At 35.8% G+C, this 23556-nt stretch overlaps 1 long non-coding RNA gene and 1 pseudogene across 1 annotated transcript in view; both read right to left on the bottom strand.

The window, feature by feature from the left end:
- LOC106508831 (uncharacterized) overlaps positions 1-23556 on the bottom strand; it is a 1163285-nt gene that overhangs the window by 1047335 nt on the left and 92394 nt on the right. The window lies entirely within an intron of this gene.
- Positions 14370-15423, bottom strand: LOC110259394 (40S ribosomal protein S3a pseudogene; annotated as a pseudogene).

The following is a 23556-nucleotide window of genomic DNA, read 5'->3' as shown; positions in this document are numbered from 1 at the left end:
TAAATGCAAATCAACTCATTTCAGTTCTTGTCCTAAATATAACTGGGAATGAACTTCAAATAGACAACTGAATGTCTGAAAAAAGAATTCTTAACCTCTGAGTCACTTGTTCAGCTTTCTTTTTTCATGAGATGAATTATAATCCCCCCACAAATTCATATTCTGAAGTCCAGCCCTCAATATCTCAGAATCTTATTTGAGGATATAGTCTTTAATTAGTAATCAGTATAAAATGGTATCAGGGTAGGCTCTAACAAATATGACAGGTGTCTGTATTAAAGGGGGAATTTGGAGATACATACGCATAGAGAGAATGTGAAAAAAACACAGGGAAAAGTCTAGTTATCTACAAGCCAAGAAAAAAGGCCTAAAACAGATCCTTCCCTCATAGCCCTGAAGGAATTAACCCTTTGACACCTTGATTTCAGACTTCTAGCCTCCAGAATTGTGATGCAATAAATCTCTGTTGTTTGTGTCACCCAATTTGTGACACTTTATTAAGACAGCTCTAGCATATTAACATCTTGGAACTTTAGGAATATTTGTGGTTTGCACTTCATCTCATAATTCTCAGCCTCTTCTCTTAGACATTTCAGTTTACTTGTTTCTTTTAACACTATTTACCTTGCCACATTGTGACCTTGGCCCAAAACTCTCATTTCCTAGAGTTAGCCCTCTTAATGGGTCAAGAACTGTGGGAGGTATGTAGGCCAACTGGATCATTAGAACTGAAACACTATTATCTAAATTAGTAATTATTTAATTTATCTTAGTACTGAGAACATAGTAATTTTCAATAGATTTTTTTTGATAGGCTAACATTTTAAAAGCGCATTTTAGAAAATCACATGGTTTAGAAGTCACACATCATTAAAAATATCATGTTTCATTATTTTTTAAAAAAGGCAATAACTTCATTTCATATAGGAAGATATCTTTAAAATTTTATAATATATACTCACATAAAGTTTATGTTGTTAAGTGCTAACATTAAACTTACAGCATGTTATTATACCTAGGCATAGATCAGAATTTCTCAAGTTATTGGTCTCAAGATGTTGATTATCACATAATGAATGCTATAAAAACATGTCCAGAAACAATAAGTAAGAACTTTAAGTTCCACAATTTTGCACACACTTTCAATTAGTTTAGATACCTTAAAGATCATCAATGAATATATCTGCTCATATAACAACATATATGACATGCCATTTGAATACAGAACATTTACATTAAAAGATTTAATCTCATTCACTTTATTCAGCATTTATACTCAACCAATGAACTCAGACATAGTTGGCATCATTCTGATTGATTGGTACTGATTATGCCTTACCAGTAGTTAAATATTTTTATAATCACCCATTTATTTTCAGACAGATTATTATAGATCAGTTTACTACTTAGCAATTATTAGCATTTATGAAAGTAACGCTGTGTGTTAGTTTACTAGGGCTGCCATAACAAAGTACCACAGACTGGGTGACTTAAACCATAGGAATTTATTTTCTCATAATTCTGGATGCTAGAAGTCTGTGATCAAAGTGATGGCAGGGTTTATTCCTTCTAAGGCTTCTCTATTTTGTTGGTGGCTGGCCATCTTTTCCCCATATCCTTATACACTCTTCCTTCTGTGTGTCTCTCTCCTAATTTCCTCTTTTTATAAGGACATAAATCACATTGGATCAGAGCCCACATTAACGACCTCATTTTATTTTAGCTGTCCCTTGAAAACCCTATCTCCAAATACAATCTGAATACTAGAGATTAGGAGCTCAACATAGGACTCTCTGGGGGGCACAATTCAGCCCATAACACCTTGCATTCCTGTTAAATTCATCATTTAATTGTGTTGCTTTTCTAATAGGACTAGCAGATCAGCACTCACCAAGCCATGATATTGTTAGTGATAGCAACTATTTATTTTATTATAAATAATTAAATTACTACTTAAATATATTAAATAACTATTATCAGCATAAGACTGAGAGAAGGAAAACAAACTTGATGAGACTACAATCACCCTGGCTTTCTGCCTGGAGAAACTTTCCATACTGCAATGCAATGAGCAATAACTAAAGCAGAGCACAGCTGTATTACTGAGTTGAAGAGATGAATATCAGGTTTCAGAAAGTCTGCAATGGCTTTAAATTTGAGGTAGAGTGCAAGATAAGAGGAAACTACAAAGATGATGAGTTCCATAAATCTGCATAGTATTCCTTTGAATCTGTTGAATACTAAACTGCACACGGATAGAGTGAGATTCTATGAAGCAGATCAAAGAATAACTACTAGATAGAAAACAACTACAAAGGCACTAACCATGAACTGAATAGGACTGGCTGTTAGACATACATATTCTAACCAGGCATAGTAGAGAGATATAGTTAAACATCCAGGGCATTCAGGAGAGACCCTAGGAATCCCACACTTTAGCATTAAACCACTTCTTACAGTTAATCCAAATGTGCCCTAATGAATCTTGTAACCAAATTACTCTTATTAAAATTAAACTACTTTTATAACTAATCTAGAAGTGCGCTAACAAAGCTTAAACTAACTGCTCACTAAACCAAATATTTACATGCTTCAGAGGAAGAAAACAAAGCTCAGACTTCAATCAGTATAACTCTCACAATACCAATTAAAAATCACCATACTGGAGTTCCCATCGTGGCACAGCAGAAACGAATCCAACTAGGAACCACGAGGTTGCAGGTTGGATCCCTGGCCTTGCTCAGTGGCTTAAGGTTCCGGCATTGCCATGAGTTGTGGTGTAGGTCGCAGACTTGGCTCAGATCTGGCGTTGATGTGGCTGTGGCGTAGGCCGGCAGCTACAGCTCCGATTAGACTGCTAGACTGGGAACCTCCATATATCACGGGTGAGGACTTCAAAAGACAAAAAAAAAAAAAAAAAAAAAAAAAATTAAATAAATGAAATAAAATAAAAATCACCATACTTACACAGAGGCAAGAAAATGAGATTCATGACCAGTAGAAAACCTAGTCAACATAGAAGCTGAAATGACAGATGTGTTGTAATTAGTAGTCAAAAACTTTAAAAGAGCCATTGTTAAGTATGTTCGAGTGTTTAAAGAAAAGCATAAACTCCATGAAGAAAGAGATTAAAACTATAATATGAAATCCACAGAAAGACTAGAGCTAAAAACCACAGTATCTGAAAAATGTCCACTAAACTAGGAATTATCTAGCCTTTTCTGTGACATACATACCAGACTGTAACTATTTTACTCTTTATGGGCCATATAGTCTTTGTCACAACTATTCAACTCTGTCATTGCAACACTTAAGCAAAGTCCACAGAAAATGTATAAACAATAAAAGTGTGATTATGTTCCAATAAAACTCTATTTACAAAAGCAGGTAGCTAACTGTATTTTCCCTAAGGGCCTTATTTGCCAGCTCTTGCTTTAAACCATCCATTATAATTCCCAGGATACTCTGTGGTTAAGAATTGGAAGTATGAAGCAAGGACATCATTCTGTGCCTATAGAAGAATTTTTCTTCATGCAATGGTGGCTGAGCTTCATATAGTTAAATACCCAGCTCAGTTACAACACTTGAACTGTCTCAGACTTTGAGAATTCCTTTAAGAACATTTGATCTAGACCTCTTCTCCCAGCAAAAATTCAAAAGGTTATAACACATCAGTCTGCCTGATACCAAAACCAGAAAAAAAAATAGATAAATTAAAAATAAAACCTCAGAGACTAATATGAACAATTTAAATGAACTAAAATTCCAGGGAGAAAAGAACCCAAGACGAATTATTTGGAAATAAACAAGGGCAAACCATATGAAAAGAGTGTTTGCTATAGGAAGCAAGTCGCAACTACCATGATAGCATTTGGCAGAGATTCAAACGCATGAAGGGGAGTGGAAAACGTTTATGGTGGAACAAAGGGGAAGGTGTAGGTATGCTTTCATTGGAGGCTATCAGGATGGGGAAGCTGGAGGCAGGCTAACTATAAGTGGGGTATTTTTTGTGGTTGTTTGGGGAGCACATTTGGCTTCCTCCAGCTGGTTCTAAGTTGTAAGTGAGGGGAAAGTTAGGGAAGTCAGTAGTCATTGTTTAAGTTCTGAGTGTTCTGGGCCGATTGCTGCAGAGACTTTGATTTGACTTTCTGGACTGTCTGCGGCAGAGTTTGTGGGTCAAATGTCTGTTCTCATTATGGTCTTGCCATTGTCTATGTGTGTGCTCATCACTCAGGCCAAACTATCTCCAAACATTTCACTCCTGGGGGCATCTGCAGATCCTGAACACTAGCTTAAGACCGGGGTAAGCTTAAGCTAGGAGTCCTTGGGAAAGAGAAAATAACAATTTCTCTCTCTCTCTTTTCTTTTTTTCAGCAGCATACCCAGAAGAAGTAACCTGTAGGGCCTCAACCATTCAACCACCTGACTATGCTTCCTCATGAAATAACTGCTATCTGGCTATTCTCTGGACAGGGTGAAGGGCTGAAGAGTTATTTTGTAAGTTCCTAAAAGACAGAATAAACTCTCATGCAATTATTGCCTGATTCAAGAAACAAAGACCTGTTGGAGAAAGAGACTGCCTTAAGCACAGTAGTACTATTTTCTCTTTAGGCATCTGCCTATTTATGCCATTATATGGGGGAAGTAGCTGAAGAGCTGGTTTGAAGAAACCTTCAAACTCCTGCAAATATTCATAGCTGAAAAGACAGAATATTAAGAGGTTCATAATCCAATAATTTAGAAAACTGATAAAGACACACCTGTAAATAAATGTGAAATGAAAGTCTTCCCAAAACTGCAATCCAGCCCTGACCAAGGTAAATTATTGAATGTACTGAAATGATAATAGTTCCCTTATCTTAGTTGTCCTACAGTGTAAAAAAGATAAAAAAATAGAGACAATATATGTACATCAAATATTATTTTTTAAAAAATGATTAGAATATACCACAAATATTTATAAACTTGCAAACTGATAATATACAAAAAGCAATTATATATGATTCTCAAGAAAACAAAGAGACAGTATCAGCAGATTCAGTAACGATCCAGATATCCATTTTATATAAATTACATATATTCCAGTCATGAATCAACTATTTTAAAATATGTTTTAAGATATTTGGATTTTTTTAAAAGTTGATACTGTAAAAGTTGTATGTAAGAATATACAAATAACTAAGTAAACCTAAACCTGGAAAGTAAAAATGCTGATTAACCTATCACACAGTAAGGCAGAGTGCACACTCATGGAAATAAAAATCACCATTTTCTTATAAGAGAAACATAGGCTATTAGAACTAAACAGAGATGCTACCAATGGACTCACATATAGTAGAGATCTAATTAACACAGGATAAATCTGGCAGCACAAATCAGTGATGAAATGAAATGCTGCCCACAGACATTGAGGTAAGCTGCTCACCATATGGAGAAAAGTAAAAACTTGTTATTTAAGCCTACAAACAAAGGAGTGCAAAAGGGATTAAATAAAATATGCCAAGATAAAATTTGAAAAGTTATAAAAGTAAATAAATGAAGGGGCTTGTATTTGTGACAAAGGAATAAGGGTAATAGCAAAGAAATAATCACACAAGAATTCAAAAGACAAAATATAGGAGTTCCCATTGTGCCTCAGTGGTTAACAAACCCAACTAGTATCCATGAGGATGTGGGTTTGGTCCCTGGCCTTGCTCAGTGGGTTAAGAATACAGCATTGTCGTGAGCTGTGGTGTAGGTGGCAGAGGCGGCTTGGACCCCAAGTTGCTGTGGCTGGGTGTAGGGCAGCAGCTACAGCTCCGAATCCACCCCTAGCCTGGGAGCCTCCATGTACCACCGGTGCAGCCCTAAAAAGACAAAAAAAAAAAAAAAAAAAAAAAAAAAAAAAAAAAAAAAAAAAAAAAGACAAGCTATAAAACAAAACAAAAAATGATTAGTGTAATACATCAAAATTAACAATTTTTCCTCAATGAAGCACACCAAAATCAAAATTAGCATGTATGGAAGGTTGGGAAAACATTTGTTTGATCTAAATCAGAATGAGAATATTTAGAATATAAAAGGCACCTCTGCAAATCATCAACAAAAAATCTGCAACCCAGATAGAAAAATGAGAATGAATATGAATCTGCAGAGAAGGAAGAAAATATTCAAAAAAAACTTTTTAATGAATAAAACAGAAGCCAGAGAAACAATCAGTAGGATCAACAAACCCAAAAGTTGTTCTTCTTTGGGGGAGGAGGAGCAAGACGGCAGAGGAGTAAGAGGTCACGCACAACTTCTCCCACAAACACATCAAAAAAACACATCTACATGTAAGAGTACTCACACAGAACATCAACTTCTGGCAGAAGAACTTAAACCTCCAAAAAGGGCAAGAAACTCTTGACATAACTGGATAGAACAAAAGAAAAAAGAGAGAGAGAAAAGGAATCAGGATGGCACTAGCATTCCCAAGAGGGAGCCGTGAAGGAGAAAAGGTACCCACCTCCTGGGAAGCCACCTAACTAATGAAAGATCAGCTGAGTCGGCGGGACCTCAAAGTCACTGAGAAAAGCTGTGAGAAAAGTGCAGCGACTGGATTAAGAGCAGCAAAGCAGAGTGAGAGCTGCATAGATCATCTGAACTACCGGCTAGGACACCAAAGCCTGAGACGCTCGGGTGGGGGCTGGGTGCTGAGACTCAGGCTTCAGAGGTCAGTCCTGGGGAGAGAAGTGGGGATGGCATGAGGGGCTAAGGAGCAGTGCACCATGGGCTAAGGAGGGGAGCACCACAGCAGAGGGAACCCAGGAGAAGGTCCGGACCCACAGGAGAGGCAAGGTGCCATTGTTGGGGAGGGCGAGAGGAGGGACAGGCCGCCATAGGAATCTCCCTGTGCTGGAGCATGTGCATATCCCCAGGCTTAGAGGGTGGGGTGACTCTGCAAAGGCTACATGAAGGAAGGCTTTTGCTCGTTTAGGGGAGATTAGACACTTATTGTGCAGGCTACCGGTGGCCAGGCAACTATTGTGTGGGCTAAGGGCATAAGGGGGCTAAGTGTGAAGTGGTGCCTCTTGCATGATCCACAGGTGGCAGGGACAGACTGCTGCAGTCATCTCAGAGGCCAGAGGGAGGCATGGCTTGCCACCACTGGGGGCCTGTGAGTGGGCTCCACCATCGACCCCAGTCACCTCAGGGGTTGCCAAAGAAGAAAAAAGAGGGCATTGCAACCAAGCATCATACGCTGTTGCTCTCACTCCTCTGGGAACATACCCAACCCTGCAGCTAGAGGGCCAAACGCTCTGGGTGACATCCAGACACTTGGTCACTATCCCTTCCCAAGACCCTACAACTAGGAGCAACTGGAGCAGCACCTCCTACATGGGCCAAGTGGGACAGGGTGCTTCTTGCATGGTCTGCAGGTGGCAGGGGAAAACCACTACAGTTATTCCTGATTCCAGAGGTGGGCGTGGCCCACTGCCATTAGAGATATCTGAACAAAACCACTTCTAGCCCCATTCACCTAAAGGGCACCACAGAGGAGGGCATTGTGACTGAACACCACCTGCTGGTGCTCTCACACCCCCAGGAACACACCTGCCCTGCTTCTGCCACTGCCAAACACTCCAGGCAATACCCGCACACCTAATCTCTGTCACTTCCCAGGATCCTGCAACTAGGAGCACCCTTTACAACACCTCAATGTGGGCTAAATGAGACGGGTTTCTTCATGCATGGTCTACAGGTGGCAGGGGCAAACCATCACAGTTATCACTGAATCTAGAGATGGTCGTGGTCTGCTCCCAAAAGGGGTCTCTGAACAGGCAACACCTGCAGTTCAATCACCTCAGAGGAGGGCATTGCAATCAAATACAAGCTGTGGTTGATCTCACTCCCCTGGGAACTCACGCACCCTGCTGTTGCTACTAACAAATTCTCTGGTCACCTTGAAAATCTGTCTAGAGCTTATTACCACTTCCCAGGGCCCTGCAACTAGGAGTAGCCTGTGCCACCTTCCTGCAGGTCCTTGCTGCTATTGAGAGTCCAATGACCAGGCAATGACTGATGGCCCTACCCATTGCCTCCTTCTCCCTGAAAACACACTAAGCATCCTGAGAAAAACAGCATGCTTACACCAAAGAAAGAGACAGCAAATATTCAAACTCCCATACCAAAAATAAACAGTAACCTCTCCCAATATACAAAGGGGTATTCTTGCATAGAAGTAGCCTTACAAGACTATAGTTTGGCTTCCCCAAACTCACAGAAAAAGAAAAACTCAAGCAAAATGAAGAAGCACAGAAACCATTCCCAGTTAAAGCAACAGGAGAGTTCACCTAAGCAGACAACAATGAAACAGACCTCTGCAGTCTGACAGACTTGAGTTCAAAGGGAGGTATTGAAAACACTGAAGGAATTAAGAGAGGATACGAACAGTGATGCAGATTCCTTTAGAAAGGAACTAGAAAATATAAGGAGGAGCCAAGAAAAACTAGAAAATTCATTTGCAGAGATACAAACTGAGCTTAAGGAAATAAAGAGCAGAATGAATAATGCAGAGGAACGAATTAGTGATGTGGAAGATAGAATAATGGAAATCACCCAATCAGGACAGCAGACAGAAAACCAAACTAAAAAACATGAAAGCAATATAAAAGACCTATGGGATAATATAAAGTGGGCCAATCTACACATAATAGGAATCCCAGAAGGAGAAAAAAGAAAAGGGGATTGAAAATATATTTGAAGAAGTTATGGCTGAAAACTTTCCAAATCTAAAGCATACTGATATCAAGATACAGGAAGCAGAGAGGGCCCCAAACAAGCTGACCCAAATAGGCCCACACCTACACATATCATAATAAAAATTGCAAAAGCTAAAGATAAAGAGAGGATTCTAACAGCAGCAAGAGAAAAGCAAAGCATTAATTATAAGGGAACCCCCATCAGCTGATTTCTCTACAGAAACATTACGGGCCACAAGGGAGTGGCAAGATATATTTAAAGTGCTGAAAGGAAAAAAACTTTCACCCTAGAATACTCTATCCAGAAAGAACATCATTTAAATTAGAAGGGGAAATTAATTTCTCCAACAAACAAAAGCTAAAGGAGTACAGCAATACTAAACCCATTCTAAAAGAAATACTGAAAGGGCTTCTCTAAATTAAAAAGAAAGAGAGAGAGAGAGAAAAGAGAAAAAGAAGAATTAGAATGGAGGAAACCACAATGGGAAAGCAACCACTTAAATATGCCAGCATACAGATCTAAAGATGAGATGTTTCAAAAAAAAAAGACATTAAACTCATACAATATGGGGAAGGAAAGTAAGAAAATATAGATTCTTTTTTTTATTTTAATGATGTGTCTGAGCCTATATGACTATCAGGCAAAACAAGCAGATATAGGAAGGGCTAAACGTGCTTAAAAAACGGGACAACCACAAAACAAAACCAAACATTACATTCACAAAAACTGAAAAGAAAAGTACTCAAGCATAAAATAAATGGACACCATCCAACCAAAAAAAAAAAAAAAGGAACAAAGGAGAAACATAGAATCAACAAGAAAACAAGGTATAAAATGGCAAGAAATACATATCTATCAATAATTACCTCAAATGTCAATGGACTAAATGCAATCATAGTAGGAAACTTTAATACCCCACTCATAACAGTGGTCAGACAACTTAACCTAACACCTAAATGAATTAGAAAAAGAAGAACAAACAAAGCCTAAAGTTAGCAGAATGAAGGAAATCATAAGGATGTAAGAGGAAATCAACAAAATAGGGATTAAAACAACAATTGAAGAAATCAATAAAACCAAGAGCTGGTTCCTTGAAAAGATAAACAAAACTGACAAATCTCTGGCTAGACTCACCAAGAAGAGGGGAGAAAAAACCCCAATAAACAAAATCAGAAATGAAAAAGGAGAAATCACAACAGATAATACAGAAATACAAACAAACATGAGGGAATACTATGAACAACTGTATGTCAACAAGATTGACAACCTGGAAGAAATGGACAACTTTCTAGAGACTTAGAGCCTGCCAAAAACGAATCAAGAAGAAATAGATCATCTGAACAGACCAATCACTAGAAATGAAATTGAATACATCATGAAAACACTCCCTACAAATAAAAGTCCAGGACCAGATGGCTTCACAGGTGAATTCTACCAAACATACATAGAGGAACGGGTGCCCATCCTCCTTAAACTTATTCAAAAGGTTGAAGAAAAAGGACCACTCCCAAAGACATTCTATGACACCACCATCACCCTACTTCCAAAACCAGACAAAGATACCACCAAAAAAGAAAACTATAGGCCAATATCTTTGATTAATATAGACACAAATATTCTCAACAAAATTTTAGCCATCAAAATCCAACAATGTATCAAAAAGATCGTACACCATGACCAAGTGGGATTCATCCCAGGTTCACAAGGATGGTTCAACATATGCAAATCAATCAAGGTCATACACCACATTAACAAAAGAAAAGTCAAAAAACCACACGATCATCTCAACAGATGCAGAAAAAGCATTTGACAAAGTCCAACATCCATTCATGATCAAAACTCTCACCAAAGTGGGTATAGAGGGAATATTCCTTAACATAATCAAAGCCATTTATGACAAACCCACAGCAAATATAATACTCAATGGAGAAAAGCTGAAAGCCTTTCCACTAAAACCTGGAACAAGACAAGGATGCCCATTCTCACCACTGTTATTCAACATACTACTGGAACTCCTGGCCACAGCAATCAGACAAACAAAAGAAATAACAGGCATCCAAATAGGAAGAGAAGAGGTAAAACTGTCACTGTATGCAGAGGACATGATACTATATTTGGAAAACCCGAAGGACTCAACCCAAAAACTACTTGAACTGATCAACAAATTCAGCAAAGTAGCAGGATATAAGATGAACATTCACAAATCACTCACATTTCTCTCTACTAACAATGAAATATTAGAAAAGGAATACAAAAAAAAAACAACACCTTTTAAAATTGCACCCCAAAAAATCAAATTCCCAGGAATACACCTGACCAAGGAGGTAAAGGCCTTACATGCCGAGAACTATAAAACCTTAATCAAGGAAATTAAAGAAGATGGAATGAAATGGAAAGATATCCCATGCTCCTGGGTTGGAAAAATGAATATTGTAAAAATGGCCATACTACCCAAAGCAACCTACAGATTCAATGCAACCCCTATCAAATCACCCAGGACATTTTTCACAGAACTAGAACAAACAATCCAAACATTTCTATGGAACCACAAAAGACCCAGAATTGCCAAAGTGGTCCTGAGGAACAAAAACCAAGCCAGGAGGCATCACTCTCCCAGACTTCAGGCAATATTACAAAGCCACAGTAATCAGGATGGTGTGGTACTGGTACCAAAACAGACAGACCAATGGAACAGAACAGAGAACCCAGAAATAAACCCAGACACCTATGGTCAATTAATCTTTGACAAAGGAGGCAAGAACATAAAAGGGGGAAAAGACAGTCTTATCAGCAAGCATTGCTGGAAAACCTGGATGGCTGCATGGAAATCAATGAAATTAGAACACACCCTCACACCATGCACCAAAATAAACCCAAAATGGCTGAAAGACCTGAATATAAGACAAGACACCATCAAACTCCTAGAAGAGAACATAGGCAAAACATTCTCTGACATCCACCTTACAAATGTTTTCTCAGGTCAGTCGCCCAAAGCAACAAAAATCAAAGCAGAAATAAAGCAATGGGACCTAATCAAACTGACAAGCTTTTGCTCAGCAAAGGAAACCACAAAGACAAAAAGACAATTTATGGAATGGGAGAAAATAGTTTCAAATGATGCTACGGACAAGGGCTTAAGCTCTAGAATATACAAGCAACTTACACATCTCAACAGCAAAAAAGCCAACAACCCAATGGAAAAATGGGCACAAGACCTGAATAGACAGTTTTCCAAGGAAGATATACAGATGGCCAACAAGCGCATGAAAAAAATGCTCACATCCCTGATTATTAGAGAAATGCAAATCAAACTACCTTGAGATACCACTTCACGCCAGTCAGAATGGCGATCATTAATAAGTCCACAAATAACAAATACTGGAGGGCGTGTGGATAAAAGGGAACCCTCCCTCACTGGTGGTGAGAATGTAAGCTGGTACACCCACTATGGAGATCAGTATGGAGATACCTTAGAAATCTATACATAGAACTACCCTATGACCCAGCAATCCCACTCTTGGGTATATATCTAGACAAAACTCTCCTTAAAAAAGACACATGCACCTGCATGTTCATTGCAGCACTATTCACAATAGCCAAGACATGGAAACAACCCAAATGTCCATCGACAGATGACTAGACTAGGAAGATGTGGTATATGTACACAATGGAATACTACTCAGCCATCAAAAAGAACCAAATAATGCCATTTGCGGCAAGATGGATGGAACTATAGACTCTCATACTGAGGGCGGTAAGTCAGAAAGAGAAAAATAAATACCATATGATATCACTTATATCTGGAATCTAATATAAGGCACAAATGAACCTTTCCACAGAAAAGAAAATCATGGACTTGCAGAATAGACCTGTGGTTGCCAAGGGGGAGAGGGAGGGAGTGGGGTGGTTGGGGAGCTTGGGGTCAATAGATACAAACTACTGCCTTTGGAATGGATTAGCAATGAGATCCTGATGTGCAGCACTGGGAACTATGTGTAGTCACTTATGGTGGAGCGTGATAATGTTGGAAAATAGAATGTGTACATGTATGTGTAACTGAGTCACCATGCTGTACAGTAGGGAAAAAAAATTGTTTGGGAAATAACTATTTAAAAAGATCATAACAAAAAATAAAAATAAATAAATAAAAATAAAAAGTTGTTCTTTGAAAACTGATAATATTGAAAAAACTCTGGAAAATTAAGAAAATGTATGGAACAATAGTCAAAATTTTAAAAAATAATTACCAATACTGAAGATATTAAAAAATTATTAGAGGCTATGAAAATGTTGCCCAATTATATAACTGAGATTTAATGAATTCTATGAAATATCAAACTTCTAAAAGTTGAATCAAGAAGAAAAAAATCCTAAGCAGTCCCACAAGAACATACAAAAATAAATAAATGCTTTAAAATCTGATACAGAATAATCCAGGAATATGTAAACAATGTAATTTACCATCATCAAGGGGAGTTTACCCCAGGAATACAAGATCAACTAAATGTTAGAAACAATATATTTTAGCTTACTGAATGGAAAAAAAAGCATTTCAATAGAAGCATAAAATCAGTATCCTAAAAAGAATAACGTACACTCATAGTAAAAATTCTTAGCTAACTATGAACAGAACGTTTAATTAAAACACTAAAAGATACCAACAAATTACATCAGATATTGTACAATGATTAAATATTATAATGATTTCCTTCCAGATCAAGAACAAAGTAGTTCATTATCACCACTAATGATTAAGTTATTTATGAAGCATATAAACCTACCTAGAAAACTCAGAAGAAACTAGAGCTAACATAAAATTCAGTAAGTTTATTAAGACTTCAGATATGCTACCGCTATAAAAAAATCAATTCTATTTTTATAAACAGTAACAACATGAAATATAATTTCATAGCATGTACCCATTAATAGGATTTAAACTATAAAATGATCAGGAATAAATCCAACAAAGTTATAAAAACTTAAGTAAAAATTTATAGTATTATATTGAAAGATTTTAAAGAACTAAATAAATATATAAAGAGGTAAATCTTTACTGAATAGAGCTATGGAATAAATGTAATTCTAATGCAAATCTCAAAAGACATTTTGTGGAAATTGACCAGCTGATTCTAAATTGTATGCGAAAGAGCACAACTAAAGAACAGTGTACGTTTATTGACAACTGGAACCTTATCAGAGCCCCCAAAATATGTATGCACACATACACACACGCATTTGAAATGACAAGAAAACAAATTTACTTTCTCACCACATATAAAAGTTAGAGATAGCTTTAAAATGGAGAAGGTGAAGCTATACAATATTAAGTATCAGTGTAGAGGAAAGTCTCACTAGGTAGAGAGGAATTTGTTACAGAGAAATTACTAAACATAAAGGAAAATATGAATAAACAAAAGTACATTAAAATATTTTATCACATTTCACTAGAGAAATTGGAAAAGTAGCCTGTAACTTGACATTTGTCTAAATCTGAATTTTACAATTCTTTGAAAATGGCAAATCTGACTTTCCAAGGATTATTTTAAAAGAATGTGTGCTCTTAAGCAAGTTCAAGTCTTTTTTCTAAACTGAATTTACACCTTTTTTTTCTTCATAAGACTTTGTATTTGTCACCATTAAAACTCTCAAGCTGGTGTCTCACACCCACCGGCTTGCTCAACTTTAGCACCTGTCTCACCCCTGGTACCATTTCAGAACTACTACTTTCACTATGATACTCCATTGGTTTTCCCTATGCAAACTTGTGCTTCTGCAGCATTTTGTAACAAAGAAGTCATGGAGAAGATAAATAGATTGGCAAGCCTTTTCCATATCTTTTCCAATGTTCTTTGCACTGAATTCACTGACCACTTCTTTCAAGCCATTTGTCCACAACTCTGGGGTCATAACCTTCTTCTGGGTTTGGGCGACCTGTGGTCCTGAGCTTACAGGTCTTCTGAATCTAGCTGTTATGTTTCTTCAGTACAACTTAGAGAGATCAGATGAACCAAATAACCATGGGTAGTCTTAATCTCAAATATGAGCTTCAACCATGATCTGTTATTTTTAGATCACAGAGCACATTATGTCACTAGTAAGATTCATGTCATAGAGGTTGTTCAGGCAGTTTTTGCCTAGAACATCCTTAGTAATTAGCTTGAATCTTCTAGGTACAGCTCCACCATTCTGAAGATCAGCAAAAACATCTGAAAATTCACTTCAACAACATTACCCTTGAGGTAATCAGATACAATTTTGATTCTGTGAGTTTTTGAGACTAATGTTTTTCCAACATTACTTACATTGAATACAGTTAGTTAGGGCTTTCAGATCATACCAATATGTCTTAGAAAAAGGATCAACTATTTTTTTTTTTTTTTTGTCTTTTTGTCTTTTCCAGGGCCACTCCCACGGCATATGGAGGTTCCCAGGCTAGGGGTCAAATAGGAGCTGTAGCCTCCGGCCTACGCCAGAGCCACAGCAACGTGGGATCAGAGCCGTGTCTGAAACCTACACCACAGCTCATGGCAACGCCAGATCCTCAACCCACTGAGCAAGGGCAGGGATCGAACCCGAAACCTCATGGTTCCTAGTTGGATTTGTTAACCACTGCACCACGATGGGAACTCCCTCAACTACTTTCTTATTGGCTCCTTTTTTGTTGCCTTTTGTAAGGCGCTTGTTCTTGCTAATGACCATGGTTCTGAAAGCCAAAAGTATATAGTATTATTTTATTTTGCAATTTATATAAGCAATGCAAAATTCTTCAACCCCAATCCGTAACCTCTAAAAAAGAAAACCACCTAGATGTTTTTAGAGTCCTTTAATACAGTGGGTAAAGAACCATAATTCCATAAATTTAACTTCCAAAGAAAATTTTTAATTAAAAGTAATTTAAGATAGAAAAGATGCTTTTTGAGGAAATGATAAAGAATATGGTAACATGTTACTATAGTCTTAATGTTCTGTAGCCCTCAAAATTTTTATGTTGAATTCTTAAAACACAATGTGATGGTACTAGGAGATTAGGTCTTTGCAAATTGCTTATGTCATAAAGGTAAAGCCCTCATGAATGTGATTAGTACTTTTATGAAAAAAGACCCCACAGAGTTAGCTCACCCCTTCTGACCTGGAAAAAGATCTTTAGCCAGCCATGCTGGCACCCTAATCTCAGACTTCCAGCCTCCAAAACTGTGACAAATAATTTGTGTGGTATTTTGTTATAGCAACCTGAACTAGAACACATGGCTTATTTATTTTTAAATTTCGTTATTTGGAAGTTCTGGGATGATTTTTCAATATGGATTTGTGGGTAAATATTTTTTCCCTTCTAATATCAAATAAAAATCAATCTGGTTTGTTAAGCTCAGATCATAATTTCTGTATTTGTCTAGTTTCATTAGCTTAATATGTACTTTAGAGTCTCTAATTCTGCCTTCTCCAATTATTAGCATAAGGATATTTTAAGCATACAAATATCCTAGGAAGTGTAAGAATAATTAAAATAGTGAAATATTATCAGTTATTTTACAGTTATTATTTCCAGTCATTCTAATACAATAATTAGGCCTAATAAATTGGTAACCATCCTGCATGAATCAATATAATCTGCTAGCTTCTTAGTTGTCATAGAAACTGTATATAGCAAGCATGTTTAATGCAATAACTTTATATATAAATGGTTAACCTAATAAAGTTTAAAAATAGGCTTAATCAAAACCAAGTTTACCACAATTTTCACTATCACTCTATGTTTTATCTTATGCATTTCTCTTTTTAGACTTAAACCAAAAATACACATAATATTGAAATGAATAGATAAAAGGTGTATTTTAGAGCTAATAACTTGAAGCAACTCAGCAGAGTTTTCTGTGCAAATATTCATGATCCAGTCAAGGAAATATTTTGTTATTCAAAGGTCTCATCCATAAACCATTGGAATAAAATTATGAATTATTATTTTACATTAAATGCACCTTATAAGTTCCTTCTTTTCATGTGTTTGAATAAATAGCACTGAAATATAAAAAATTATAATCCAAAGAGAGAATCCTTATCTCAATATAGAATATTACTAAGTCTACTGTAAAACTAAGGTATTTGACATTAACAAAGTCATTTATCATTCAGGAGAAATGCTCAAAGTAGTATGAGTACATTAAAAATATCCATATGACATATAATTTTATTTTTATAACTATATATATATATATATATGAACACATATGTGAACATACATACATATATATATATGAAATATGTATTTATAAATACAACCTAGGCTGTGGGGGGGGTTGGGTACTTCATTTATGAATAAGTAAGACTACGTGGCTTTTCCTTTATTATACCCTATTATGTAGCGCTATCTTTTATGGGTTTTATAAATTATTTTAATATGATTTAAATTTTATTTCATCAACTGTTTTCCAATATATCTTATTGATAAATATATGAACTTCTTTGTTGCAAAATATTAGACCTGAAAGGGGCAGATTATGTGGTTTGAGAAAGCTGCTTGAATGCATATTAAAAAGAAAAATATATATGGTTTCTGACATATATGAATGAGAAGATAGATTTTATATACATATATAGTCTTAGAGTTTCTTACATGGAAGAAATGTTTTCATATTACACACACATGAAGGAACACATTTCATCTTTATTATTTAACATCATTAAGTATATCCTCGTATTATTAAAAAAACAGTTTAAGCTTACATCTTTCCTCTTGTAAGACACTTTTTTTTTTTTACATTTTAGAGCCATACCCACAGCATATGTGAGCTCCCAGGCTAAGGGTCGAATCAGAGCTACAGCTGCCAGCCTACACCAGTCACAGCAATGCAGGATCCAAGCTGTGTCTGTGAACTACACCACAGCTCATGGTAAAGCCAGATCCTTAACCCATTGAGCGAGGCCAGGGATCGAACCCACATCCTCATGGATACTAGTCGGGTTCATTTCCACTGTGCCATGATGGAAACTCCCTCTTGTAAGACTCTTAATATAAAAACTTAAGGCTTCAAAATTATTAAAAATGCTCATGAATATTTTAACATTTCTTTCTTTCTTAACAGCCTGGGTAACAAATTACTTAGTGAGAAATGGAAAATTCTTATCCTAATTTGAACAAAAAATTTGTTATTTAATTATAGCTAAATTCAACTAGTTGCAACAAATTTTAATACTGTGTTGCCATATTAAAGTATTTTGAAGATAATTACTGTAATTTATAAAGAAATAAGTATACAGCAGATTAGAATATAACCTTTGCTTCTTTTAAAGGGGAAGTTTGTCTATGTTGTTTCTGGGGTTATTAAAAATTACATAAATAACATATTTGGAATTATTTTTAAAGATTAAAATTTAAAACTTAAATAGTATAAATACAAATAAATTTTGAGATTTATAAACACTTTCTTTAAGAGATTAATCTTTAGAAGTGCTATATGCAGAATAGTGAGAAGGTATAGTTAACAAAATGACAATATGAGTCATACATACATCATATTTGCATATATGTGATGTAATTATAGAATTTTTTTCCTCAATTGAAAGATGTATTGTACCTAGTAATGCACTGTATCTGTCAAATCATTCTTTCAGCTCACAGACTAACAAGTGCAAGGGGATCAGTATTCAGACACTATAAGCTTATCACCAAAGAACCCCTTTGTGTTCCACATTGTACTTATTAACTGCTTAAGATAAACCTGCAGGTTTTATAAGGTATATAGTCTGTGCAACATACTTCTAAAATATTAAGATATGAAGTGACTGGTGAACTATTACATTTTTGATTCAAAAGTAAAGGTTTACTTTTTTTTTTTTTTTTTTTTTTTTTTTTTTTTTTTTTTTTTTTAGGGCCGCACCTGCGGCATAAGGAGGTTCCCAGGCTAAGGGTCTAGGGATCGAATTGGAGCTGCTGTAGCCACTGGCCTACACCAGAGACACAGCAAGGCCAGATCCTACCTGCATCTGCAACCTACATCACAGCTAACGGCAATGCTGGATCCTTAACCCACTGAGTGAGGCCAGGGAACGAACCTGTGTCCTCATGGATACTAGTCAGATTCATTTCCGCTGAGCCAAGATGGGAACTCCAAGGTTTACTTTCTTAATGTCTTCATAAAGAATTCCAAAATGAGAGAATTTATGCCCAAACTATCTAACATTAGTGGGAAAAAAACTTAAAAAAATACTGAAAAAAATTAAAAATATCTAATGCACAGTATGTGCACAGGCACCATGCTAGTTGCTGATTAAAAACAGAATCATTATACATTTTATCTGCTACAGCAGAATAGTTTGAGAATGAAAGTGGACACTAGCAATAATTACGCTGAAACAATGTATGTAAAACAAGTCTGTCAAGGGCAGCAAGGACGTCCTGGTTACACTGACATAATTACAATAAATCGGCCCCTATCTTAAAAATCATTAAAATATGATAGCTATTTTATACATAAACAATTAAATATAAACTTCCAAATATTTAAGAGTTGAACAGTCATAATCATAATGGAACTGAGTGTGATAAGAACAAGATTGTATTAACAAGCTTACTACCCATGTCAACAGTGTTATATGGCAATCATATTTACAATTAAAACCTTTGTTTTATTACAAATATTTTAACCTTCTTCTGCTATTACAATTTTTTTCCACCAGATGGTAGCCAATAAAAGCAGGAAGCAGAGAGATTAACAGAGTTAAAAGAAATAAAATTAAATTGAAATAAAATTTAAATTAAAAAATTGACTATAGCTAGAGATATAATTATGCATATAAAAATTCCATTTATCAAATAAGTAAAAACAATCATTTTGAAATTTCTTTTTCAAAACATATATTGTTCCAATATTGATTTTGTGCAACTTCTTTAGGGATGACATGGATTTCTAGGCCTCTGCTACTGTTAAATAATATAGATGGGAAAATGCTAAAGTAGAGCACTAGGATAAATGTTCATTTCTCATAGATCATTCACAAACATGAATGCAGACTATTCTAAATATTCTTCAAGTCATTATTTATTTAAAAGAAGACTGTGGTGTTCTAAAATATATTTTTTAAGTATACATTTTATGATTGCTCTTTAAAAAAAATCCACCCATTCTTCTTATCTTGTAAAAATCAAAAATGCAGAATTATTTCATCTGTGTGGAGTCCTCTCCTCTAGCCTTGTTAGTCTTGGTTTGTACATGAAGTATTCATTATTTGCAAAAACCAATTATCATCCCTGTCTGGATACATTAAGATTTTTTCTACAAGTCTTTTCCTCTCTATCACATTTTAAGCAACCGTTTTTATGAATTATTCATAGTTCCCATATTGTAGGGAAGTTTTTTTTTATTAAATTTGATCATAATAATAGTTATTACCCCAGTCATGGCAGTTTTATGAGTCTTCTTCAATGCCATTACCTGGAAAGATTTCAATCAAGAAATATCAAAGATGCAAATCAATTTCCATAATAAAATTAAACTGTACCATCTACTCCTTCATTCCAGCAATAGAGCTGATTGACAACCTCTTCCTGATAGCTAGAGCAGATAATATTCAGATACAGAAACAGAGAATGGCGGATTATTTGCTGAGAATTTCAGTGGCTTTTTCTTCACTGTTGCTATTTGGTGCTTGCTAATCTCACTGAAACACAATATTTAACATTGTATACAATGTTTTCAAGCATAGTTATTTTCTTCCCTAAAAGTAGTTGATTTTCTCTAACAGTTGTGCTTATAACAGAATAAATACAGTATCAAGTGCTATGATACTGTTTTCCTTCTAATGACAGCTAACATCATTTTGTATAACAAAAATTCTCTACTATCGGGAGAAAAGAATGATTAATTTGCTTCCAGGAGCCAATTTTTTAATTTAAAAAAAAAACATATTTTCATGGCGATATTTTTCTTCTAGGAAATATATATCAGATTCTGTTCTCACACAATGAGGGGAGGTATTAAGTTGGGCTATAAGAATTCAGTTAGACAGAGAAATTTTCACAATGAGACAATGTGATATCTGAAAGCAAAATAATTGTGGATATGTGCTGTATGTACCCTGGTTTAGTATAGAGGGTCTGTAGACCTATGACCACCCTTACTTCTTCCTCAAACCAGTGAATGACCTGGCAGGTAACTGGAGTAACAGCCATCTAATTCCACTCCTTCCTACAAAATATCACAGAGTTTGAAAAGAATAGGAGAAAGCAATGATGTTTTTTTTACAAGAATGACTGTTCAACATTGTTTAAGGTGATGGCACCAAACAGAGATCTTACAATTTAATTCTTATTATTCTCTTCAACAAGTATCCACAGTTAATAACACTGGTTTAACATCTAAACTGTCTTTGACTTAATACCTTTACTTTTTTCATAATGTGCACTTTCACAAATACTCCTGTGTTTTGGGATAGTATTAAATTATAATTTCAGGATTAGAAACAAATTATTTTTAATGAATCAAGATAGAAATTTAAACTTCACTTTAAATTTAAACTTTCACTTAGGGCCACTTTTTTGTTGTTGTTGTTTTTATTACTCAAATGAATTGGCAGCAGAAAGGTTTTGTCACGTTAGCCCTACTTAACTTGTTTTCTTTTTTTGTTTTGTTTTCTTGCTTTTTAGGGCCACACCCATGCCATATGGAAGTTCCCAGGCTAAGGGTCAAATAAGAGCTGCAGCTGCCAGCCTAGGACACAGCCACAGCATGCAGGATCCGAGTCGCTTCTGCCATCTACAGCACAACTCATGTCAACACCAGATCCTTAATGCACTGAGCGAGGCCAGGGATCAAACCCACATCCTCATGGATACTAGTCGGGTTCGTTACCTCTGAGCTACAATGGAAACTCCGCACTGTTTAACTTTAACTTTCATGCATCAACTTAAACTTTACTTCTTCCAGCCTTCAATAACTCTCAAATCTGGTATTTAGAAGCATCTTCTCTCTGTTTGTCTTTATCTCAGGACTTATCACCATGAAAACTTCCTGTTTAACTCTTTAAGTCTATACTGTACTATAAATACTTTTTAGCTAGAAATACTAGATATATATCCCATGTCTGGACATGACTAGTCAATACTTGCTTATTGATTTGAATGGATGATTTAATGGATATATATTTGCAAAGGAAAGCATCTTCCATAATTGATACATGTATTACAGAAAGATCACTCCTAATCAATAAACAATCATTCCCCCTCTGCTGCATAACAGACCATAAATTCACTTTTGTAACTTACGGTGTGTTCACTTCTAAGCTGTTCAATCTCTAGTTCAATTAATATCGGTAAGCGTTAGTATAACTCATAAAGACATAAAAATAATTTATACTTAATTATTAAGTCATGTTAATAGGATAAAAGTATTATACTTTCAAAAACAAAAGGCTTAACATTAACTTCACAAATTTTATATATTAAATTATTTGAATATAAAACTTGTGTACACTTAGAATTTGGTAAAAGTAATCGTAAAAGCAAATTTAAATAACTAAATTTCCTGCGAGGTTGTTGAATGTGAGTCACAAAATTAGTCTTTGCAATCCTAAAATATAAAGAAAATACAGAATCAAAATAAATTATACCATTTTATTGCTCTTTTTTTATTTCCTTTTTTTTTGTTTTGTTTTTTTATTACTCAAATGAATTTATCACATCTGTAGTTGCATAATGATCATAACAATCTGATTTCACAGGATTTCCATCCCACAACCCAAGCATGTCCCCCTACCCCCCAAACTGTCTCCTCCGGAGACCATAAGTTTTTCAATGTCTGTGAGTCAGTATCTGTTCTGCAAAGAAGGTCAGTCTGTCCTTTTTTTCAGATTCCACATGTCAGTGAAGGCACTTGATGTTGGTATCTCATTGTATGGCTGACTTCACTTAGCATGATAGTTTCTTGGTCCATCCATGTTGCTAAGAATGCCGGTATAATATTCCATTGTGTATATGTACCACATCTTCTGGATCCACTCCTCTGTTGATGGACATTTAAGTTGTTTCCATGTCTTGGCTATTGCAAATAGTGCTGCAATGAACAATGGAGTACATGTGTCTTTGCGAGTCGTGGTTTTCTCTGGATAGATGCCCAGGAGTGGCATTGCTGGGTCAAATGGTAGTTCTATGTTTAGTTTTCTGAGGAATCTCCATACTGCTTCCCACAGTGGTTGCACCAATTTACAATCCCACCAGCAGTGTACTCGGGTTCCTATTTCTCCACACCCTCTCCAGCACTTATTGTTTGTAGACTTTTGGATGATGGCCATTCTGGCTGGTGTCAGGTGGTATGTCATCATGGTTTTGATTTGCATTTCTCTAATAATGAGTGACGCTGAACATCTTTTCATGTGTTTCTCGGCCATCTGTATGTCTTTTTTGGAGAACTGTCTGTTTAGATCTTCCGCCCATTTTTTGATGGGGTTGTTTGTTTTTTTTTGGTGTGGAGCTGCAGAAGGTGTTTATAAATTTTGGAGATTAATCCCTTGTCAGTTGATTCACTTGCATAGATTTTTTCCCATTCTGAGGGTTGTCTTTTTGTGTTGTTTAGGGTTTCCTTTGCTGTGCAGAAACTTTGAAGTTTGATTAGGTCCCATTTGTTTATATTTCTTTTTATTGTCAATTCTCTGATAGGTGGATCTGAGAAGATGTTGCTGTCGTTTATGTCAGAGAGTGTTTGGCCTATGTTTTCCTCTAGGAATTTGATAGTGTCTGGTCTTATATCTAGGTCTTTCATCCATGTGGAGTTTATTTTTGTGTATAGTGGTAGGGAGTGTTCTCATTTCATTCTTTTCCATGTGGCTGTCCAGTTTTCCCAG

This window comes from Sus scrofa, chromosome 1 (genome assembly GCF_054392235.1).
Source record: "Sus scrofa isolate SSC_HxYL_T2T_F1_AM1 chromosome 1, Sscrofa_HxYL_maternal_Yorkshire_Landrace_v2.0, whole genome shotgun sequence".
NCBI classification, from domain to species: domain Eukaryota; kingdom Metazoa; phylum Chordata; class Mammalia; order Artiodactyla; family Suidae; genus Sus; species Sus scrofa.
This window is presented reverse-complemented; position numbering and strand designations above follow the sequence as displayed.